Genomic DNA, 11,664 nt, shown 5'->3' on the forward strand with positions numbered 1-11,664 from the left:
TTACATAAAATGAGATATGGCCATTTAGCAATTGATTGAACAACTTTGCCAAGAGGTATGAATTAATGAATCTTTAGGGGATTAACATGAAATTTTAGGATTACAGTCTATGACTTTTTGTTTACTTTTAAACTTTTCAATATTATATCATTATTGACTATTTTTAGTGTTATCACTAACAAATCAATAATTAAAATTAGCAGTGTTTTCACAATTATCATAAATGTTAAGCAGAGTTGAATTAATGTTTTCCAAGGATTTTGAAAGGAATTACTTAGTAGAGTAGATAGTTGGTCTGGATGTTCAATAAAGTGCACTTAAACCTCTAAATCTAATGAACAATATAAATTTCCTTCTCTTTTTTAGAGACTAAATAGATAAGTATTTGTTCAATTTATATTTAATATGTAGTATATAATCTTAAAGATTTAGCCTGGTTAGATTATATTGGGAAGTGGTTGATAAAAACCTTAATATAGGAAATACAATAATTTAGATGATATACATGTAGACAAAATTGGTAAGTGACATTAAAATTAATGTTAGACTGGTGTGATTATGTATGATTTTTGTTCCCCTGGATGCTAAACATAAACTGGAGCGGTAGTTTCTCATTAAATTAATAAGGATATTGAAATATTAAGCCCTCTTTTTTGGGGGGGACTTTTGCCTAGAGGGGAGAAATCCAGAAACCTATCTCCTTTTCTACTATCAACTAGAGTCTACTTCCTACCATCCATAAGAACCAAATTAATTTATAATAAAAACATCTAAATTGGTAGATATTTAAGAAATATTACAACTATTATAAATCTTTTATTTCTGTTGGTAACTTTTTCTTTCTTAATATCAACATACTGTAATGGAAAATTTCCATCTTCATCTACTCTTGGTCTTGTGATATGGCCCTTGTTCTGGGACAAGTAATTTCTGAATAGACATAGAAACAAAGGACATGATAAACAGCAGGTGTGAAAGTGATGGTGACTTTTTTGTGGTTTAAGGCAGGTTATATAATGCAAAATTATAGGAAGAGTTGGAACTTTTTGCATTGTATCCTCATTAGGAGGTCAGTGTATGAACAAGAGTCATTGATGTTGCATTTGTCAATTAATCATAAAAATAATCATCTTATCTCATGTCTCAAATGCAAGTGTCACAGAGATAACAAAATGTCCAGTCAAATTCATGCTCCTGCACCTTAATCACAAATGTGTAGTGGACAAGAGGCTTAGTGGTCTGCAACTGAATGTTCCGGCTTCCTTACCATCTGGGCATGGTTACATGACAATATCTTGCCAAGAAAATATAAAGTGAAATGAGATTATATGTGTGTGTGTATATAATAGCTATATTCTACATAAATATATATTATGTATCTTTAACTTCTTGGCTTAGTGATTAAAAAGAGGAAGTGCATTTCTCATTCTCATCTTTTTCTTTTCATTGAATTTTTGCAAAGGAGCACAGCAACCTTAGGAAGAGTATGTTGAACAGGGAGAGCCATGAAATGGAAGGGACCCAGGAGTCAGAGCCTCTTACTGCTTGGAGAAGGGGAGTTTGTCAAGGATATCTGTTTGGGGTTCTACAAACTTATAAATTACTGTAACTTTGATTATTCATGTGGCATTATACATTTTAGACTTGGTTTTGTTTGTTAAAATAGAGCTATACAAACAGTATTAAGTTTATACCCTTACTTTGCAACAGTGCTTTTGGCAAATTTTATATAACTTTTTTCCTTTTTTAATATTTAATTTTTTTCAATCATCATTTATCCCCCCATACCTTCTTATCATTATTTTACTGTATCAAAGTTCCTGTGTCATCAGGAACTTTGAAATAAGATGTTTAGAGAAGACATGAAAAGAGCTATATAAGGTTTCTCTTAATTTGGACTTAGTCTAAGGACAAGTCAAGAATCACATAGTCACATTTCTGAAATACAAAAACCTCTGAAAAATCATGATTTTTCTTTTTGTTTTGTTATTATTTTGTAACTTGTTTGGTGAAGAAACTTGAACTCAATTAGTACCTGACCTGAACTGTGCGAAGGTATATACTGTACTGTGTTAAAAGTTCGTAAATTTTGCTACTGTAAGTAAATGTGTCTGATTTTGAGGAGCATTATGTAATCAAGGGTATCTGCACTTTGCTTCTTTCAATGGTTTTGAAACATGTGAATTCCAAAGCAATCCTAAACCCAGGTATTTCAGCTGTTTGTGAACCTCCCTTTTTAAAATTTATACAACATATTTTAATATATACACATCATGGTATTATACATATTTAATATATATTAATATATATACATCATGGTATGATATATATGTAATATACTACAATATATATACATTATAGTATGATACATATTGACCAAATTATTTCTTAAGTGTTTTTTATAGTTTTTCAAGTATTCTGTCTTTGTGATGTTGACCTTTAATTTTTTCTATCTTGTTCAGCAGTAATATTAATTCATTACTCTCCTCAGGAACTCTTTATTTTTGGAACCATATCTAATATGTAATTATAATCACCACAATGTTCATATAAAAATCTGATTTCTTTCAGAACTTTTTGTTTAAATAATTTCTAATGAATTTATATATATATATATATATATATATACATAAACATAATATAAACTTTTCTGTTATTTAAGAGTTTGAATCAGACAACCTCATTCTGAATATCAGTTTTTACACTTACATTGTATGTGGCTATGATGAAGTTTCTAGACATCACTGTGACACATAATCTTTATCTATGAAGTAAGAATAATCTTTTAGCTTTGTTTAGGGATTAAAATAAAGCATATGAAGTCCTTATGCTACCTGGAGCATTTTAAGAACTTAATCAATGCTGGATATTGTTATCACAGTAACAGGTGATACTTTTATTCTGAAGAGGTCTAGGACACAGTCAAAGGTAATATTAATCTTATAGAGCCACTGGCCAATAAGCCAAGGAGTTAGAACAGAAGAGTGCTTCTCAGAGTGGACAAGAGCATCAGCATCACCTGGTAACTTGCTAGAAATGAAAGCTTTCAGACCTTGATCAGACCTGCTGAATCAGAAACTTGATGGCAGGGCCTAACCCCCTGTTTTAGCAGGTCCTCCAGGTGATCCTGTGTGCTGGACTTGAGAAGCACTGGTGGAGTGAGACTGAGCTCAGCCACCCAGGAGACTGTGTACATTGAGAAGAGTTGGGTGAGCAACACTGCAGGCATAAGGCTTTGAGACGAAGACAGAAGACAGGGTTAGGACTGGCATCCTACCCCCGCCCCCCAGGACCTCATAAGATTGCACAAAACCCGGCGAAATGTAGTGGGGAACAGAGTGCACCTCAGCTATTGGGTGTAGAGGAAGTTGGAACACTGATGAGAAGATAGGGACTAGTGAGGCTGTAAAAGCTGGTTGCAAAATCTGGAAAACAAGGAAGAATTCAGTTACCAGATCCAAAAGTCAAGGAGGCAGGAGCCAACATGGGGCACAGGATCAGATTTGTCTGCACTACTCCATCCAATGCTTAATCATTTTCACAGGCATTAGTGTCACAAGCTCACCAACAGTCTGTGGCCTGGAGCAGGCTGCCACATGCAGCAGTGGCTCCCATTGAGAAGAATGATGCACTGCCAGCAATGAGAATGTACCAGGAACCAAAGCCAATTCTCCCTTCTGGGTTCTGGAGCATATCTAAAATAGCTTCTGAGATTTGTATTCTAAAATTGTACTTCTGTTACTAGTTTAAATTTATAGACTAGTAACCAAGAGAGAGTGAGAATGAGAGAGGAGATTAACAACAATGACAAGAATTCATTCATGCATCTTAATTTTTGTCTTAGTTTGTTTTGAATAGAAAAAAATTCAGAACATGTGCATTCAACATCAAAATACCAAAACAGGATAATTCAGCTAGCCTGAGAACAAGATAATATGAACTATTCACTCTTGTTCCATCCTTTGTCAGGATGGCATTGGTCATCAAAACTCAAAGGCAATAACCATCACCTGTGAGCCAAGTGTCTCTGGTTCGATTCCCAGTCAGGGCACATAACTAGGTTGCATGTCGGTTCCCCAGTTGGGGGCCTGAGTGAGAGGCAACCACACGGTAATGTTTCTCTCCCTTTCTTTCTCCTTTCCCCTCTTTCTAAAAATAAAATAAATAACAAACAAAACAAATAAATAAATTATTTTTTTAAAAGGCAATAACCATCAATTAATCTACATCCAAATAAAGGTATTATTTTCTGCTGCTTTTTACAATATGAGATTTATAATATTATTTTCACAATTCAGTATCATTATTCCTATGCCTTCCTTACGTTAGCATCTTTTACGTGCCACATAATATGCTAGAAACTTAGTACACAAAATAGGCTATTGCCCCTCTCCACCAAAATCATTAACTTTTTATTAATTGATTAACTTTGCAAATTTTCTCTTTGCCTACTCTAGTGCAAAAGGAATTCTTCAGTGATAAGGACTTCTGATTGCTCAGAAAATCTTTTGCAAGTATTCTGGACCCTACAATACTCACAACTATATCTAGGAAATACAGTAATTTTTTTTTAGGATCCCAATGAATAAAGCTGGAGTTTTACACATTCTTAAAGAAACATTTAGAAATTATCCCAGGCAACACAATTATATAGCTGGACTACTGAAGGAAAATTCTGAATATGTGCTCAGACATATTTGTATATAATATCAGTGCCTAGTGTATACAAAACACAGGCCTTTGACCAGAAAACATGACTATCTATGCCACAATTTGCACAAAAATTCTTAGTCACTATTGGTACTATTCATACTTAGAAATAATTTACTTGTGAGTTTTTCTGTTGTGCAGATTTAGTAATTCAGCATCATTTCTATTTGCTTTCAGCAAAATTTTACTTTTGATGATACTTTTTCTTACTTCTTCTGAGCTTGTTTTTGAATATTTCTAGTATATTCTTAAAATGTTATTTATTTATTTTAATTGACTGTAGCATTCCAAAAATGGTCATTTAAAATATCTCTCTTGGCTAAGAAAACATGCATGCTTGGGTTATCTAAGAGGAAGAATGCTATTTAATTGAAAACTCATATAAGGATATGCACTGGCATTGATTGCTCAATATTTATCATTCAAAAGTGGTATTAAGAACATACATGTCTTACATACAATATATTTGCTTCTTTCTGAATTTTATCTCAGAAGAATAGTAGGGAAGTGCTAAATATTGGAAATCAATAGCTGAAAAATGCATTCTGTTTCCAATGTCCTGTGAGTGTTTAAGAAATATGTAGTACAAGAGGGAAAATATAAAAGAAAAATCAATTTTCTCCACTCATTCCACCATATAAAGAAAGCTATTTGATGAATGTTCATCCCCTATTGATTTCTCATATTTTATTCTATTAGGCCAGTGAACACAAGTTCATGAGCTCATAGTCTGTGCATTGCCCACTGCTGCAAAATAAACCATATGTTCACATAGCCATATTCACATCAAGACAATGGGTTTGATAAGGCCTCACAACAAACAAAACTTATTGCTTTTACCTCTGTAGCAATAGTCTGAAACATGATTTTCCTCTTTAAAAACATTGCTAAAATAGATTTTAATGTGAAAGTATTTTATTATCCCATAAAATTCCTAGCTTACAACTGATTATTTAATAAAACTATTTGATAAGTTCCTGAGAAGATAATTTCAAAGCATTTAGCTTTATGTGGGCAGTCAAACTTGCAATAAAAAGCATTAAGAAATTGAAATGACCATAAAAGGAATTCTGATATTTCTTCACTGACTGATTATTACTATTTGTTGACCTCACTGTAGTTCTCACACTGCAAAAAATATTACTGACATTTTCATGAGTGCATTAACTTTATTTTAAAAGATATATGCCTAAATACTCATTGCACTTAAAAGTTTTTAGGAGCTTGTTTAATTTACCCTTAAAGTTATCAAACATTTACTTTTAAACAAATGTTTGTTTACCTTTTTTACTCTTAGTTTGGTTTTTCTGTATCATCCTTATATAAGTTTTATTTTATATATATATATATATATATATATATATATATATATATATATATATATCGTCGTCGTCGTCGTCGGCAGCCGTCCGTCTCGAGAGACGATGGTGTAGCTTCTTAAGAGTCTATCTGCACCGCCGAGAATGGTTGTGCAGTCCGACTCGGGAGTGACACGGTATCTGTCTCCTCCCGTGTTGAATCGACATCTTGCGATGACGCTGGAGTGTCCTCTCCAGTGAAGCTGAAGCTACAGAGCCTGGGCAGGGTGATATGGAGGGTCTGCTGTTGCCCATGCAGCAGACCCCCCCCTCTCTTCGCAGCTGAAGGATCCAAGGGAAAGACGGAGTCAATACAGCTTGGCTTCAGGTGCGCGGCAGGAGTTGCCGGTGTTGACTACAACGTCAAACCGCCTTAGGGACTCCGGCTCCGGATTTTCTGTCGGGGTTTACTCCCTTAGCCTTTCCCCTGAAGAGGTATGCCGCAAGGCAGCGGAGGTTTTTTGGAGTCAGAGTTTTCCTTCTCTGATATATATATAAATTCTCTTGATTTACTTTTAAAATAAGTAATTTGTCAGTCCGAACTGGAATACATGTAGATTAATAAAGCACAATATAAAAGGGTCATAACATTAGTGGAGTCCATGTCATAGAAATGCATTATTTAAAATCAGAAAGAAATCATAAATTTAAGTCCAGAATATCTCCTCTTCTGTTGTGAAATAACCCAAATGAACAGACTCAATAGACTACTAAGCTTTCTCATGACCATACTCTAATTTCATCAAAACATAAATGTATTTAAAGTAGAGAAAAACACATTATTAACAAAATTCTGACAGCAATTAAAAAGATACCAGAATGTGCTCATGATTAAGACTGGAGTAAAACACCTAGCTTTAATTCCATATATTTCTCTCTCATGCAAAAGAGCATACTGGATTTCAAGAAAGTGAGAATACATTTATATCATAGGATGGCACTTTAAAAAATCATAAAGAAGAAATAGTCATTTTATTTTCAAATGTTGGTATCTATATTAGGATATATTATGATCCATCACTATATCATAAAAATATTATTAATTACTCCAGGTGGGTACAAGTACTAACATTTTTGAACATCTAATTTGGTTTAGGCATCTTGCATGTGTTAAGACACTTCATTGTCACAAAACATCCTTGAAGGGAATGTCTGGTGTAGATGCTCCTACATCCATTCTCTTTCTATCAGATTACCACAAATATTTCTATTGACAAATCATCCCTTTACTATTATTAGTCATGTGCTTTTTGTGAAGGATTGACCCTAGCTCCAACTCCAAAGATGGGTTCAACTCCAGGAATGGTTTAATCTAATCAACTTGTTCCACTTCCTAGACATAATGATTTCTTCAGAGAGAGGATGAAAATGAATTAGGGCTAAAGAAATGTGAGAATATTAATACAGAGACTTAAGGAAGCGTGAAGCTTGTTCTCTTCTTCAGAACTTGTGGTGAAAGTGTAAGACTCGGTGCTGTTTCAACCGCTTTGAAGATATAGTCAAAGAAAGCCAAGACATGTAGATAAACAGAGACTGATTTAATATTTTTGAATATATTGGATCAAAACATACTTAGAGGTCAAGTCTACACACAGACTATCAGTTCCAAAACCAGTAACCTGCCCGCCTGCCTGCCTTCTTTTCTTTTTCCTTTTCTTCTTTCTTCCCTTCCTACCTCCTCTCTTACCTTTCTTTATACCCTCCTCCTTTCTTTTTTTTTTAAATAAAATATAGTTTAAATTGAGTATTTTGTCACATTCAAATAAAAGAATTGTAACAGTTATAAATTTTTAAATGTATATATCTTTATCTCCATACTGAACTTTATAAAGTTTATGTAACTTGGGTAATGATGGAACTTATTTCAAATTCTGCTCCAAATCACTCTAAAATCTAAGTTTATTTCTTTATACCATGTCTACCTTTTGCTGTTGATAGAACCTCACAATGGTAGTCCAGGTACAGAAAACTAAGTCTTTTGATGACTAATCCAAGTACTTTCATAACACCAAGTTTTAAAAAATTTATAATAAAAGCAAGTTATATGAGCCCCTTATGTATCTAGTCTAACAGATATTTATTTTTTATCCTTTTTCTTTACACATTTTGCATCTTTACCTTTTTATGTACCTGCCTGAAGATATCCAGCACCTTTTGATAGAATATCATCTTTTTAAATAAAAAACATTGCCAGATATGGAATAAAAAGAGCAGCTAGTAGGGGTAATTTGATTTCCATTGCTTTTTAAATAAAATATTCTATGTTGTTATAATTCAATCTTATTTTTCTCCTCTGATGTTTCAGATACAGTTGACCTTGAACAACAAGACTTTAAACTTCATGTGTCTACTTACACATGGATTGCTTTACATAAGTACACAGTTGGCCTGCTGCATCCCAGGACTTTGCATTTGAGGATTCAACCAAGCATGGGTTAAAAACAATACTTTTGATTCACCATTGGAAACCTTTGGATACCGAGGACTGACTGCATACATTGTTCTACGCCATTTTATGTAAAGGGCTTGAGCATCCATGGGTTTTAGTATTTGTTCAAGGTCTTAGAACCAATCTCCCATGTATACTGAGGAACTGACTGTAGTTAAGTTTTAGGAGCAGTCTAAAGTTATATGTGGACTTTTAACTGCATGAGGGCTGGCTGCCATGTTGTTCAAATATCTGTATTTAAAATAAAAGAATGCTTGTGCTGGCAGAATAAATAATGTAACATCCCAAATCACGAACATTTATGATAACAATCAAACAAAATTGATTATTTTAAGGTAGAGTTACTAAAGCAATTTTCCAGAGCCTATAATAATTTAAGCTACTTTGATGCCTTACTCTCAATATTAAATATTTGCTAATACTAAAGTAAACCATTACCTCAAAAAAGGTAGAGTATTGCTTCCAATTTATTTTTAATATGGCAAGTATAAAATATAGATAATATCTCAGAACTTGACTTATTTCTGAGCTAGCAATAATTTTGTGCAAGCATTGATAGTTCACAAGCCATCCAAGAATCTTTTTCTTTTTACTATATTTAGTTGGTAAATTGTATATCATCTATTGCAAAGATACATTACAATTAAAACTACCTTCCTTCCCCTCTCTCTGTGGCATCACGATGGCAGTTGGCACCCTGTCCCATATCCTGAAAACTGGAGGACTTTTGAGGCCCTGATTGCAGCTCAGTACATGGGAGCTCAGGTCCACATGTTCTCCACACCACCACACTTCCACTTTGACCAAACCAATCACACCCCTGAATTGCTCTGCAAATTACCTGCCAGCAAGATTCTAGTATTCAAAGGTGAAGATGGATTCCGTGTGTTAGAAAGCAATGCCGTCACCTACTACTTGAGCAATGAAGAACTGCAGGAAAGGAGTTCAGAGGCAGCGGCCCAGGTGGTACAGTGGGTGAGCTTTGCTGACAGCAACACAGTGCCCCAGCCAGTACCTGGGTGCTCCCCACCTTGGGCATCATGCACCACAACAAGCAGGTCACAGAGAATGCAAAGGAGGAGGTGAGGCGAATTCTGGGGCTGCCAGATGCTCACCTGAAGACACAGACTTTCCTGGTGGGTAAACCCGCTGACATCACAGTTGTCTACACCCTGTTGTTGCATTATAAACATTTCCTGGAGCCTTCTTTCTGCTAGGCCTTCCCCAACACCAACTGCTGGTTCCTCACCTATGTTAACCAGCCCTGGTTCCGCGATGTCTTGGGTGAGGTGAAACTGTGAGAAGGTGGCCCGGTTTGATGCCATAAAGTCTGTTGAGGACCAGCCTAAAAAAGGACACCGCTCAGAAGGAGAAAGGATCTCGGGAGGAGACTCAGAAACCCAGGCTGAATGGAAAGTGGGGCAGACAGCTGCTCCCCCTCCCGAGCCAAAGGCTAAGGGCCCCTTTGCTCACCTGCCCAAGAGTGCCTTCGTATTGGATGAATTTAAGCGCAAATACTCCAATGAATACACTCTCTGCGATGCTGCTGTATTTGTGGGAGCACTTTGATAAAGATGACTGGTCCCTGTGGCACTCCGAGTACGGATTCTCCAAAGAGCTCACCCAGACCTTCGTGAGTTGCAATCTCATCCCTGGAATATTCCAGCAGCCGGACAGGCTGAGGGAGACTGCCTTTGCCAGTTTCATTATCTTTGGAACCAACAAGCTCCATTTCTAGAGTCTCGGTTTCTTCCAAGGCCAGGAACTTGCCTTTCTGCTGAGTCTAGATTGGCAGGCAGGTGGAGTATGAGTCATATACGCAGCAGAAACTGGATTCTGGCAGCGCGGAGACCCAGACGCTGATTCAAGACTGCTTTTGCTGGGAGGAGGCCTTCCAGCATATGGGCAAAGTCATCGATCAGGGCAAGATCTTCAAGTGATCTACCCTTGCCATCACCTACTATCTGCACCTGTCCATGAAGGAGATGGGGGTCAAAACAAAACAAAAAAGACCTTACTAAAAATAAATAAAGTAAGAACAAATAGAAAGAATGACAACAACATTCCAAAGTAGAGCTATATCTGCAAAGTTTAATTAATACTACAAAACCACTAATACATATAAAATAGTAAAGTCTGAGAGATTTGGGGCAAAAAAAAAAAAAAAAATCTTACATTTATGGCCAGAATTTGAACATAGTCTTTAAAAAAAATTTCCTCACCCTCCCAAAAAAATTTCTTCAGTTATTTTGATTGACAAAGAAAAAAAATAGTTATTTTTCCCTGAATCCGAGGTTCTTGTAATATTTTGACATATGATACATTTATAATTTAAAGAGTTCTCTGTCTCATATTCTCTAAAATACGTGAAAATAATAATTATTTTTAAAAATACAGCCCTGGCCGCTGTGGCTCAGTTTGTTGGAGCATTATTTTATAACCAAAAACTGTGAGTTCAGTTCTTGGTCAGGGCATATGCCTAGCTTGAAGTTTAATCTCTGGTCCAGGCATGTACATCCCAGGTCTTGGTGGTCCTGTTGTGTATGGGAGGCAACTAATTGATGTGTACCTTTTGCATCAATGTTTCTCTCTCTCTGTTTCTTTCTAAAAGGAATGAAAAAAATGTCCTTGGGTTAGGATTAAATAAATAACAATAAATAAATGATTTTCTTCTTCCCCTCAGTTTAATTTTATAATAGTAAAAAAATAAAATATTTGATTCAGGGTTGTACTATTATAACTTAGTATATAAGAGAATCAAATAAGTGAGGATTTTAGAATTTGAATTTGGGAAAATTAATAATGAAAATGTTAAAAATGTATTTTGTGTGGTATTATAGTGGCATAATTTATATGGTATTACATTAATCAAAATACATTAAATTTTTAAACAGTTGCAATAAACCCTATGACTCAAAGGAATATAGAAAGTTATGGATGCCAGATCCAAGATGGCAGAGGAGTAAGTGGAAGCTACACTAACCACTTCCTAGGACCAATCTGAAATTACAACTTAATTGTGGAAAAATCATCTGGAATAACCAAATGAACACTAGCTGGAGAGAAGTCTTAAAATCACAGAGAGACAGAAAAGGCCACTTCATCACAATACGATTGGTAGGAAGTGTGGAGATGTGAAAGGACTGG

General features: G+C 35.2%; 1 pseudogene; it reads left to right on the forward strand.

Moving 5' to 3' along the window:
• The first annotated feature begins 9,199 nt into the window (after positions 1–9,199).
• On the forward strand, positions 9,200–10,457 carry LOC150021150 (elongation factor 1-gamma pseudogene; annotated as a pseudogene).
• Positions 10,458–11,664: the final 1,207 nt, after the last annotated feature.

The sequence above is a fragment of the Furipterus horrens genome, unplaced genomic scaffold (genome assembly GCF_987537825.1).
Source record: "Furipterus horrens unplaced genomic scaffold, mFurHor1.1.pri manual_scaffold_1, whole genome shotgun sequence".
NCBI classification, from domain to species: Eukaryota; Metazoa; Chordata; class Mammalia; order Chiroptera; family Furipteridae; genus Furipterus; species Furipterus horrens.